The sequence below is a fragment of the Protopterus annectens genome, chromosome 3.part0, assembly GCF_019279795.1.
Source record: "Protopterus annectens isolate FY-2018-M chromosome 3.part0, PAN1.0, whole genome shotgun sequence".
In the NCBI taxonomy this organism is placed as follows: domain Eukaryota; kingdom Metazoa; phylum Chordata; order Ceratodontiformes; family Protopteridae; genus Protopterus; species Protopterus annectens.
The window spans coordinates 786819121-786833043 of record NC_056731.1 but is presented as its reverse complement, the minus strand read 5'-3'; the positions used below and the strand labels follow the sequence as shown (position 1 = coordinate 786833043).

The window sequence follows — 13923 nt, the reverse complement described above, 5'->3', positions numbered from 1 at the left end:
TTTTATTATGTAATGAATTGTTAATTGATATGGCAGCTGTATAAAAGGACTGTGTGAGTGAACTTCACTTTTTTACTCTGTAAAGGCTTGTAGCCGAGGCGCTAGGAGAGGAGAGACAACTTAAAGGTTTTTATTAAATTCTTATTTTGGAAAGTAGAGCTGTTTTCACTGGTCTTTTGTGTGGTTTCAGAATAATTTTCTTTTGGATAGTGGTTATTTTATCCATGACCAGTGAAATTCTGTGCTCCTTTCCTCGAATTTTTCGAGAAATTAATATGGATTTCGGCAATGAAGACATGGAGAGTTATAACAGTGCGTCAAGGACAGGGGGAGGAGGAGAGAGTTTTAATTGTGGACAAAGAAACAACAGTGCAGATACATCCAATGTCGTGATGCCAAGTGTTTTTAAAAGATGGGAGAATTCAAGACAGCGTGTTATTAACAACCCTTTTGCCAAAATAGGTAAAAAGAAAGATCCATTAACTACGCCAGCAGTGCAGGATTTGTGCTCTCAGCTAGAGAGAATTATTTTCAAAGAGACTTCTGTATTTTATAACATTAATAGTCTCCAGAGATATTTGGAGTTAGATACAACACCAAGAGGTTTAAGAGCACTCAAGAATCCATCTTCACCATTTATACCCTCTGAAGAACTGGAGACCCATTTTCAAGAGAGATGGGTAGCTGCAGCTCATTGCTGCAACATCGAATGGGTAAATATATTGGTGGAGAGAGATAGAGTAAACAGGGACAAATTACAGAAGGAAACTAAACATCTAAGTGAAGAAATTATCAAAATTTCATCTAGCAAAGTGCTTGAGACATTCTTGAATGATACCAATACGAAATTGGAATCTTATGAAAAAGAATTACTGCAGCGGAAAACATATAAGCTGCAAAGGGACATTCGCGATTATGAACAGGAAAGGGCTTTCCTGTTCACTACCAACCAACGCAACAAGAGGCGGAACGTTAGTTTTAAGAGGGATGACATCACTTCCGGGGCACAGGGGAACAAGAGTTTTATGTCGGGGGAAAGCGGAGCATCTTCAGTCGAGGAGGAAGAGGAGTTTCCAGTTTTGCAGTCGGCAGAAGACGAAAGAACCTTTCGGAATACTTTTCGAAACTCCAATAGAACCGACGGTGGCAGTGTCAACCGCAAACGAGGATGGCAGGCATACGACCAGACCAGGGACCCGGGAGATGGACATTACAAAAAGAAAAGTAAATGGACAAATAAATAAGGTACTGTTACCCAATACAAATGAATATGTTATTAATCTGTCTGAATATGAATTTAACACAGTGGAAATGAATGTCCTAGAGAAAGGACTGAAATTCATACCCACAGTGTTACCTAGACTCTATGAAGTTATGGGGGAAATTCTTGAACTGGTAAGGAAAATGTATTTAAAAGAATATTTCTTTAATCAAAAAAAGGAAGATGATTGCTTAGTAAGTTCAAGTGATTCAGTAACAAGTGAGGACAACTATTTTACATGCGAGTCTGAAACAGAAAGCAATGCTTATACATTGTTTGACCTTAGCAAGATTAAAGCAAATAACACATTTTGCCCAACCAGTAAAAATACACATATACAACGCTTTAGTAATGCGACACAGTTTTTTGTGGAAAGAGAACTAAAACCTATTAGTAAGAAAAATAGGAGTTACAATTTGAACAAGGAAGAATGGTGTAAATTACAGGATATGAGTCGGAACAGAAATATAGTGTTTAAACCATCAGACAAGGGGGGTAAGTTAGTTATATTGAATGCACAGGACTATTATAACATGTGTTTAGAACATTTGAAGAATGAAGGAGTTTATGGTAAAGTGCAGGAAAATAATCTTAAACAGGCACAAGAGGAATTATATAAATTGTTAAGGAAAGGGGAAAGGTTATGCTATTTTACAGCCAGGGACATAAATAATAAATTGTATATAAAAAATAGTACTACAGCAAAATTTTTCTGTGTCCCAAAACTGCATAAGAACTTTTTCCACCCCCCCCAGGCCGCCCTATAGTATCAGCAATGGGTTCTTTTACACATAAGGTGGCTAGTCTTTTGCATGAAATATTAATAGGAGAGATAATCAAGTTAACATCATATATCAAGGATTCATATGATCTACTGGATAAAATAAAACAGACAGTCTGGACGAAAGATATGATCTGAAGTAGGAGATTCATTTGTCTGCAACCTGTGGGTTATGGATCCGATATCGGATCCGAACCGGCATGGTTTACCAGCTATGGATCCAAGCTCTCAGCTCCTCCCCTCACCCATAATGCCCTGCTCTACCCTCATGACCTCAGATCTCGTTTGCCGCGCATGGTGACTGGATTTGTTTCTCAAGCTCTCAAGCTAAGTGCTAGTTTTAAGTGTTAAATTTCAAAATTTAAAAGTTTTTATTGATTTTTTGTGTGAAAGTGTAGGTTTCCCTTTGATATATTTACTTTTTTAGAGTTAATCTAAAAGTTATATCCCTCCCCTCGCTGTTAGCGTAGTGTGTGTGTGTTGGGCCTGTGAGTGTATTTTTGTTGTTTAGTTACTTTTAGTTTTAGTAACTACTGTGTTAGATTGGGATGGCAGAGCAACCCAAATCTATCTTTTCTAAATGCTCCGAGTGTGGCCATGAGCTTTCCCCAGCTGATGGCCACACTGGTGTGTTAGATGCCTGGGGTTGAACACCTCACATCTGGATGTTCCATTTGTGCAGGGTTCAACCCCAGGGCATTGAAGGAGCGGAGGTCCAAGCTTGTTTTGGCGGGCCTTTTACCGCCGGACTCGGCTCCGACCTCCGCTCCTTCAGGAGTAACCGTACCTACGGTTATTCCTTCTGCGGCACCCCCTCCTCCTCCTGGGACTCAACCTCCCGTTTCTGGTTCGGAGGAGAGGGATGCTAAGAAAAGGGACCGGAGGGAGAAGCACCATAAGCGGCGGGCCGAGACCTCTGTTTCGGCCCTGCCAGCCAAGCGGGCTTCTCCCCCGGCCCGTTGTCGGCTCCATTGTCGGCTCGGTCTCCTCCTTCTCGGCCCGGTCTCCAGTGTGTTTTTCACCGACCTGAGGAGGAGGAGACCCGATCTCCGTCGAGGCTATCGAGGAGGCACTCCAGGCCTACCTCGGTAACCTCGCCGAGATCCACGATAGCCTTCTGATGCTGATCTGGACCGGATGATGAGAAGGTTCATCCAGGCCCAGATGCAGATGGGAGTGCTCTTGCCTCCCCCCCCCCCTCTGGGGGGGAGCTCAACACCCTTTTTCAAACCGATTGCTCCTTCTCTGACCCGCTATCTGGGTTCGGAGCAGCTGGAGCCGAGCAGCCGAGCGGGGTGGGTCGGCGCCGATAGTACTTTGTACTTCGGATCCGACCCTGCCCTCGAGTGCATCGGATCCGACCTCTCGGAGCCTGGATCCGAGCCTCGGATCCGGGGGGATCAGTGCTCCTTCGGCGCCGTCTGTGTCGGAGCGCACTGTCCCTTCGGATCCGGCGCCGCGCCGGCTCCGATCCACTCTTCGGATCCGAGGGGAGCCATTGTCGGATCCTTTGGTCGAGGTTGGCTCCCCTTCGGCGTTTGATGTAGTGGAGAGGGCCCTGTTGAGGGTCTCCGGACCCCCGGCACTTGTTTCGGCTCCGTCCCGCGCTCCCTCTGCACTGGCCCAGGCTTCCACCATCCGGCCCTTGGGACAGCCCGCTTCTGTGCCCCAAGCTGCTCCAATGGAACAGGTTGCTGCTTGCGAGGAGTCCTCTGACAGCCCCACAGAGGATGTTCCTCGCAAGCATACGTGCAAAAGGAGGCACATTGACTCCCCCGAGTCTCTCACGGAAGACACGGACTTGGAGGAAGGGGAAGGCTCCCCACGGTCACCCCCCGAGGATGTCTCATTTGGGGACATCATGGAAATGCTCCGTATAAGGGGGGGGTGGTCTGCCCCCAAGTCTTCCTCGGACGAGTCCGTGTTCTTGGAGGCATTTGAAGCGGGCCCGTCTACCGCTTGGGTGTCCCTCCTGCCGACCCCCTGGTGGACCTCATTACCACCAGGGCGTGGAAGGAACCGGACACCGTGGAGCCAATTCCTAAGAGGCCCGATAGGATCCTCAGCCCACCGTCCGACCGTGCCCATTGGAGTAAGGGGCCTCCGGTAGATGCCATGTTGACGGCGGCGGCCACCAAGAGGGAACTTGCTCAGGAGAGTGCCTCAGTCCATCCCGAGCAAGGAGTCTCGGATGATGGACCGCTTGGGGAAGCGGATGTTTAGTTCAGCGACCTTCTCGGTAAGGGCGCTGAACTACCTGGCACACGTCATTAGGATGCAGCGAGATCTCATTAAAGAATACGCTGCATCTCCCCCAGAGTCCATGTCGGAGGAGGACAGGGTGCTGCACTCCACCCGCATGGCCACTCTTAGATCAGTTATTAATACCTCTATGCGGCTACTCTCCCACGCTACGGAAGGCGCCGCTAGAGCCGCAGGGGCAGGCCTAGTCACTAGACGTCAGGCCTGGCTCCGTCACTGCGATTTTTCTGAGCCCTTCACAGCATCGTTGCGAACGCCCCTTTGATGGTTCTGCCCTCTTTGGCAAAACCGTTCGAAACCTTGACCCAGAGCGAGAAGGACGGAAGACGCTGTCTGCCGTCGGAATCCGCTTCTCTGCACCCCAGAGGCCCTACTCTAGGAACCAAAAGGGTCAGAAGAAGATGTGGTTCCGGAAGTCGCAGCAGTCCCAGCCTGCTCTGGACAACCAGTCCTTCCGTGGCAGAGGAGGACAGGGAGGACGCCGCCCTAGAGGCAGAGGGGCTCCCAGAAACTTCGGGTCCAGAGAACCTTTCTCTGAACGGCCCGCGCAGCAACCCTGAGGGGTTGCCCGGCTGCTCCACTCTGGAGGCAGTCGGGGGACGTTTTTTGGGGCACCTAGTGGCATGGGAGTCCATAACATCAGACCGCTGGGTTCTCCAAATCATATCCAGAGGATACCGCATCCCTTTTCTTCACTTTCCAAAGTTGAAGGCCCTCCCCGACGTTCCACCCGGTCAATGGGAGGCCGCTTTGGCAGAAATTGGCCATCTGCTAAAGAAAAGAGCCATCCAGCCCGTCCCCCCAGACCAGATCGGATCAGGGTTCTACTCCAGGTTCTTTTTAGTGCCAAAGAAGACGGGGGAACTAAGACCAATTCTAGACCTTTCTCTCTTGAATCTGGCAGTCCCCAAGGAAAAATTCCGAATGGTCACTCTGCAATCTATTCTCCCCCTTCTGGGAGAAAATCACTGGATGTGCTCTATAGACCTCAAAGATGCGTACTACCACATCCTGATGGACAGGCGCTCCAGGAGGTTCCTCCGCTTCCGGCTGGGAGCCAGTCACTACCAGTTCCGGGTCCTTCCCTTTGGTCTCACCACAGCCACCAGGGTGTTCACCAAAGTATTAGCAGTGGTAGCGGCCTACCTGAGGCTTCAGGGGGTGCAGGTCTTTCCCTACCTGGACGACTGGCTTCTTACCGCCCCAACAAGGCATCTACTATTATTGGCGAGACTCCTTTCTCCATCTTGCTCCCTTTCTGGGCATTACAATAAATACAAAGAAATCCAACCTGGCGCCCACACAGCTCTTAGATTTTATAGGGGCCAGGCTAGACACAAGGAGTTTACGAGCCTTCCTCACTGCGGACAGAGTTCAAAATCTGCAGCTCCAGGTGCGGGCCATTCTCCACTCAAGTTCTGTTCCGGCGGAGTTGGTCCTGAGGGCTCTAGGGTCCATGGCGTCTGCTATAGCACTTCTCCCTCTTGCCAGGCTCAATATGCGCATCCTCCAGTGGACTCTCTTAGTACAGTGGTCATACCTTGCTCTCCCTATGCATCATCCCATTGTGATCAGCAAGGCTTGCAAGCGGTCCCTCCTGTGGTGGCTTCACTCTCCAGATCTCCACGGAGGCCGCCCATTTTGTGCTTCTCCCCCCCTCGCCACGGTGACCACGGACGCCTCCTGCCTCGGGTGGGGGGGGCATTTTGCGGGCCGGACCGTCCAAGGCACGTGGAACGATACAGAGACCTTACTGCATATCAACGTTCTAGAGATGAGAGCAGTGCTCTTAGCGTTGCTAGCACTTCAGGACTTTCTTCCCTTGGGAACAGTTGCGATTCAATCAGACAACATGTCTGTGGTCTGGTACATTAACAAGCAAGGGGGAACAAGGTCTTACCCCCTTTGTCGAGAAGCCATGAGAGTTTGGGAATGGGCAATCTCCACCAACCGCTTTCTAATAGCAACGCACATTCCGGGTCGGTCCAACATCCTGGCGGACAAGCTCAGTCGCACCATTCTGACCCCTTACGAGTGGTCTCTCAATTTTCAAGTAGCGGAACGCATATTCGCACGGTGGGGAACTCCTTCATGCGATCTTTTTGCCTCTCCCTCAAACACCAAGTGCGACAGTTTTTACGCGCTGATACCTACTCCAGGAGGTTCTCCAAGAGACGCTCTGGTGCATGCTTGGCCACCCGGTCTTCTTTACGCTTATCCACCCTTGCCTCTGATGCTCCAAGTTCTTCAGAAAGCCTCTCGGGTGGGTTGCAGAATGATTCTCATTGCTCCGTTTTGGCCTCGACAGATCTGGTTCCCCTTTCTAAGGTCTCACTAGGTGAATCCTCCTTGGATTCTAGATCCCATTCGGATCTGATATCCCATCCATCCTGCATACCTCCTCCGCACCTGGACAACCTGAAGCTGACCGCTTGGCTGCTCCAGTTCCACTCTTGCTCAGGACTCCCGGTATTTCGTCACCTGTTAAGGCAATACTGGTGGCAGCTCATAAACCGTCCACTAGGAAAGTCTACCGCAGCAAGTGGAAACGGTTTTCTTTGTGGGCGGAGCGGCAAGGCCTGAATCCCTTCACGGTTCCTCTCCCCTTAGTGCTTGACTTTCTAACCACTCTTTTTAACGATGGTGCCAGCAGTTCCACAGTCAAAGTACAACTGGCGGCAATTTCTCATTATCACATTGGCCATGACTCTAATCCTCTTATGTCAGCCAAGTTGTGTAAAATTTTCCTTAAAGGTACTTTTCTTCTCAGGCCCCCTGTAAAACAAGCGGTTCCTCCTTGGGACCTCTCTTTGGTTCTCCAGGCCTTGACCGCACCCTTCGAACCAGCGGCTACGGTGGATCTCAAATTCTTGTCTTACAAGACCGCCTTTTTGGTAGCCATTACATCGGCCAAGAGAGTTTCAGAGCTTCAAGCATTATCAGCTAAACCTCCTTACTTGGTATTTCATCCGGACCGTGTTTACCTCAGGACCAACCCGTCCTTTCTTCCTAAAGTTGCTTCTGAAGCAAACATTAATCAGTCCATTAACCTCCTTGTTTTCTTCCCTAAATATGAAAACAAAGGTGAATACAAGCTTCACTCATTAGATGTTCACAGGCAACTTAGATTTTATCTAAACAGAACGGCTGGTCATAGGCAATCCGACCAGTTGTTTATTTCCTTTGCTAAATTTAATTTGGGCAAGCCAATTTCTAAAGTTTCTCTGTCTCGCTGGATTTCACAGTGCATCTTATTGGCTTATCAAGCTTCAGGAAGGCCCGCACCGGAGGGTGTTCATGCCCATTCAACCCGGTCAGTATCTACCTCGGCAGCCTTCAAGGCTAGGATTCCTCTAGATGATATTTGTGCAGCAGCCACGTGGGCTTCATCTCATACTTTTATTTCCCACTATAAGTTGGATCTTGCATCTAGGGTAGAGCATCATTTGGCTCATGGGTGCTCGGAATATCCTTCCATGATGGCCGCCCAAGATTCAGGTAGCTGGGGACTCTGTCCCACAGGTTGCAGACAAATGAATCTCCTACTTCAGATTTAGAAGTTATGTACTCACCATAACGTTCCATCTGAGTAGGTGTATTCATTTGTCTGCAACCATCCCGCCCTCCTATCCCCCTGGCCTTTCAGTTTCCTGCATATTATCTGTTACCCTTTTCAGGGTGTTTTTGCTGTTGGCAAACTCGATCTGAGGTCATGAGGGTAGAGCAGGGCATTATGGGTGAGGGGAGGAGCTGAGAGCTTGGATCCATAGCTGGTAAACCATGCCGGTTCGGATCCGATATCGGATCCATAACCCACAGGTTGCAGACAAATGAATACACCTACTCAGATGGAACGTTATGGTGAGTACATAACTTCTAATTTTTCATTACAGTGGATGTAGTTAGTCTTTATACCAGTATTACCCATGAACTGGGTTTGAGGGCTGTGCAATATTTTTTGAAAGAGTCACCAAGGACTCGGTATATAATGGAGCTATTAAATTTTTGTTTAGTTAACAACATTTTTGAATTTGATGGGACATTATATAAGCAAAAAATGGGAACTGCGATGGGGGCAGCCTTTGCCCCAGCGTATGCCAATTTGTTCACGGGACTGTTTGAGTTGGAACACGTCTACAGAAATAGTTTTTTCAGGGGTCATGTAATACAATATTTTTGCTTTATCGACGATTTGATTTTTATATGTAAGGGTGATAGAGAGGAAGCTAAGGTATTTATACAATATTTGAACAACAATGAATATAAAATCAAATTTGATGATATCCAAATGGGAGAAGAAATCAGTTATTTGGACATAAATTTGAAGGGGCAAGTAGGCAAAAAAATTCAAGCCAAAATATATAGGAAGTTTGAAGAAATGAGTAGGATGGTACTTGCTACTAGCTGCCACCCAGAATATACATTGAAATCTATCCCATATGGGGAAATGTTAAGAGTTAAAAGGCTATGTACCAATGTTAGGGAAGCGAAAATAGAGTGTGACAAGGTTTGTAATGAATTCACGGAGAGAGGTTATGACCCAAATCAAGTGAAACTAAGTTATAATAGAGTATTTGGAAAAAGTAGCAAAAAACATGATTATGGGAGTAAGGATAAAAGCAGTCGGCATGTAGTCACAAATTATAAGGGAGAATATTCAAAAATGTTTTTTGTCACAAAATATACTATTTTCTCTAAAGTATTTAATGAAATGATAAAAAATAGTTGGAATAAGACAAGAAGGGAGGTACCTTCTTTGGTGAATGTTGAGCTTACTATTTCTTTTCAGAGAGGGAGAAGTTTAAAAGATTTTTTAGTAAGAGGTAGGTTTGAGAGACCAACACAGAAGCCAGCATGTGCAATAACAAGGAAGGGAACTTTCCCCTGTGGAAAGTGTGCAATTTGCCCTTACATAATCAGAGAAGCTGAAGATATTAAGAGGAAAAGTTTTAATACTATAGGAGCATTTTACTGCACTAGCAGGGGGATTATACATCTTATAAAATGTTTTTGTGGCAAAGGCTATATAGGGGAGACTAAAAGAAGTCTGGCTGAGAGAATAAAAGAACATGTTAGAGATGTTAAAAACAGGAAGATGAGCAGTCCAGTGGCAGAACATTTTCACTCAGAACATGGGGGTATAATAGACAGTATGAAAGTTACAATTCTGGAACAAGTATACAACAGACATGGAGATGAAAATGCACTGAAAAAGATTTTAAGAAGAAAGGAAGCAATTTTAATAATGAAATATGAAACTTTGCAGCCTTTAGGAATGAATAGAGAGTGCAATTGGCAGAACTTCGTGGGTTAATTGTTAGCTTAACAATTAGGAATTGATTTTATTATGTAATGAATTGTTAATTGATATGGCAGCTCTATAAAAGGACTGTGTGAGTGAACTTCACTTTTTTACTCTGTAAAGGCTTGTAGCCGAGGCGCTAGGAGAGGAGAGACAACTTAAAGGTTTTTATTAAATTCTTATTTTGGAAAGTAGAGCTTTTTTCACTGGTCTTTTGTGTGGTTTCAAAACAAATTAATTTGACAACTTACTTCAAACTGATGGCCACAAAACCCCTGCTATCTACAAGGCAAAGACTGCAAGCCTCGGGGTTCATGGCCTCCTGCATTCTACTAATTCCATATGTAAAACTGCATAAGAGGAAACTACAGTGGAATCTAAAAAGCCTATGGTGTCAACAGTGTCAGGATCTAGAAGAAATGATTCCTGTCATTCCTTGCCTACAGTTAGAGTTCCTTTAGTGGGCAGAGCCCTGCCACCAAATCAAAGGTCTACCATTCACTCTACCCCCTGCCGCCCAAACCCTAATAACAGATGCATCAGACTATGCATGGGGTTCTCCCCTGGCAGGGAAGTGCATTCAGGGCAAATGGAACTCAAGCCAAATGCACCTGCATATCAATCAAAAAGAAATGTTAGGTGTACAGAATGCTCTGACAGCCTTCAAGGACCACATCCTTCCAGAACAATTAATGGTACAGACGGACAACACCACTGTTGTGTTGCACAATGTGGTACATAAGCAGGGGGTGTACCCATTCACACACCCCCTCTGCAGAGTAGCCATGACTCTCTGGAACACAGCCTTGAGCTACCAAGTGCATCTACAGGCTCATTTCCTGTCAGGAAAACTAAATACATTGGCAGACAAACTAAGCAGAAATTGCATGGACCCACACTAGTGGAAACTGGAACCAAAGACTTTCAACATGTTGATAAACAAATGGGGGAGCCCAGATATAGACCTGTTTGCCTCCCCCCAGAACTACCAATTGGACAAATTCTGCACAAGGACTCCCTACAAACAAGCTTGGAAAGTGGGTGCTCTGTCTTTCAGCTGGAAAAATCTATCAGTTTATGCTTTTATTCCTCTGCCTCTCCTCTCCAAAGTACTACTAAAGATCAAGCAGGATAAACCAAGGACAATACTGATTGCACCAGACTGGCCACGCCAACACTGGTAGCCCCTCTTGCGCAGTGTGTCCCTGCTGGCTCCATGGCACCAGCTTCAGACCCCTACCTTGCTGTCACAGCAGGAGAGCCAGATTCTGCATCCTCAGCTTCAAACCCTGAACCTGGCAGCCTGGCTAATTACCTAGTCTCTCCATTACCATCCCTGAGTAAACAAGTGTCGGATGTCATTTTGGAGGCAAGGAGGCCTAGTACTAGAAAAGCTTGTGCTGAAAAATGGAAAAGATTCTGTGCCTGGAACCAAACACGAGGGATGGGCACAGCAGCGTCCAATTTACCTTAGATTCTTCATTATTTAACTGAGATGCTTCACAAGGGCCTTTCTTTTTCCTCCATCAAAATTCATGCCTCAGCCATTCCAGTTCATTACAACACAGAACCACCCCTCTTCTCTCATCCACTGCTCAAGCAGTTCCTCAGAGCGGCCAAAAACTTAAGACCACCCAGGAGAGCCCCAACTCCAGCCTGGGACCTTAACTTTGTATTGGAAAATTGCACTCTTCCTCCTTTTGAGTAAGTGCAGAGTTAAAAATTCCTTTCTTGGAAAAGAGCCTTGCTTTTAGCAATCTCTTCAGCAAGAAGAGTATCTGAATTTATAGGCCCTTATGGCAGTGGGAGCCTTTCATCATCTTTCGTGCGGACAGGGTGTCCCTCAGGACCAATCCCTCCTTCATTTCCAAGGTAGTATCCAGTGTGGCTCTTAATCAGTCCATTCATTTGCCAACCTTCTTTTCTAATCCACAGAACAAAGGGGAACGGGTACTGCACTCCTTAGATGTGCACAGACAACTTAGATTTTACTTGGACAGGACTAAACCTCAAAGGAAATCTGAACAACTGCTGGTGGCATTTGCTGCAGGGGCAGAGGGGAAGGCTATTTCAAAGCAAACCATTTCTAAATGGATAGGCCATTGCATTCATTTCTGCTATAAATACCATGGAAAACCTATCCCACAGGGGATTAGATCACATTCAACCTGCATCTACCTCTACAGCCTTCCTCAGAGGTGTCCCTACCAGGGACATCCTAGAAGCTGCTACCTGGAGTTCTGTACGTACTTTCACCAAGCATTACCATTTGCCATTTTTCTCTAAATCCAGAGCTGGCTTTGCCACTGCAGTCTTGCAGGGCCTTTTAGCTGCTCCTAATGCTATCTAAATTCCTCCTCCCATCCTTAGCTTTGGGAATCTACCCAAATGTGATGACTGCAGCAGTGAAACACGAATGACATAGTGCAGTTGTGTACACTTACCATAAATGTAGATGTTCGAGTGTATTCACTGTTGCAGTCCTCGTTACCCTCCCTCCAGCCCCCTGACTTCTTTTGGCTATACCTGTATTCTCCTTTACCATGCTTGTTGGAGGTATATTTATTTATTTTTATTTTATTTAACGTTTGTTGACCGGGAATGTCCGACTAGGTTCCACAGAGCCTGTTTTCAGCAGAGGCCCGGGGAGAAATGCTCCAGATGCATGTCTTTGGAATTTGGGAGGAAACCGGAGTACCCGGAGGAAACCCACGCAAACACAGGGAGAACATGCAAACTCTACACAGAAGGCACCCCAGCCGAGAATCGAACCAGAGAACCTCTTGCTGTGAGGTGACAATGTTAACCACTGCACCACTGTGCCGCCCTATAACCTTATATATCTATATATGTGTGTATATATATATATATATATATATATATATATATATATATATATATATATATATAATTTGCTTCCCATTAGGGGGGCACCTGACATCTGGGGCAAGAAAAACTGATGTAATGGTGTCTGCTGCATGATTTATACCCCTGACTACCTGACGTCACAGAAGATTAGACATCAGCTGACGCAGGACCCAAGACTTTGATAGTCAGGCAGACTGACGGCTACTGCAAGCAGATGAAATGTGATGACTGCAACAATGAATACACTCGAACATCTTCATTTATGGTAAGTGTACCCAACTGTACTTTTCCCTCCCTCCAGGCCCCTTGTCTCTTCCTCTCTCTCTCCTCTCTGTGTCTATTCCTCAACCCTTTCAGGGGTATTGGTATTGGTGTTTACTTTTTACTGGTGGTGTTTTCCCCACCATAACTTTGCTCCCTATTTGGGGGGCTCCTGACATTTGGGGCAAGAAAAACTCATGTAATGGCATCATCTGCCTGTATTTATACCCCTGACAACCTGATGTCAGTCCTGGAGCGACAACAACCGACGGAGAAATACTAAGTCTCTGGTATTTGGGCCGACTGAGGGTTACCTGCAGGCAGATAACCCAAGTGTTGACTGCAACAGTGAATACATTCGAACATCTACATTTATGGTAAGTGTACACAACTGTACTTTTTAACCATAGTACTGTCAACTAGATTCCCATTGCATGATTCAAACAAGGAGGTTGTTTTAATTCCACCGTGCAGACCTTTTGTTATACCATTATATTTCCTGTGTTCTGCCTTGAGCTACCACTGCCTCAGTTTCTGGTTCTCTGCTTCTTAGCTGCAGTAAGGTAAGTCTGTACTTGCTGCATTATTCTGCTGTCTTCTCCACCAGTCTCCTTTTATTTTTATTGTTTTACTGCCTCTGTGCATCCTTACTCATGTTAATTAGTCCTTTTTTTCATTTGTTATTTTTATTAATGTGTAAGCATATGTTTACTTCCCTGGACTATTTTAAGGGTGATATATAATCTATCAAGATCAAAAGTTTGCCTTGCCTCATCCTGTTAGTTATTTATTTCCCATATGTGCTGCTGCTGTTCAGAATTCATTTTTGTAGTTTAGTAATATTTTGTGTTGTTCAAAAAAAATGAACTGAAAATATGCTGATAAAAGTAGCACACCCCAGCTCACTCTCTTATCAGCGCCATCACATAATTAATTTTGGTAATGCTGATTTGTGTGCCGGAAGTGATGGATAATAAAACACAAAGGAAGCAAGCAATAAGCAAGGTTGTCATTCAGTACTAGCACAGATCCTAATATTGTTTAAAATAGTCACCCACTAATGTAAGCCTGCATAAACAACTGCTGATTTCCTTTGAGGCAGTGCTTTGTAAAACAGCAAAGAACAGTCATGCTTACCTTTGTAAAATGTGACTTAAATTTGTTGAAAGGCACAAGAATGATCCAGAT

General features: G+C 45.8%; 1 protein-coding gene across 7 annotated transcripts in view; it reads left to right on the top strand.

The window, feature by feature from the left end:
• BRD9 (bromodomain containing 9) overlaps positions 1-13923 on the top strand; it is a 748767-nt gene that overhangs the window by 538947 nt on the left and 195897 nt on the right. The window lies entirely within an intron of this gene.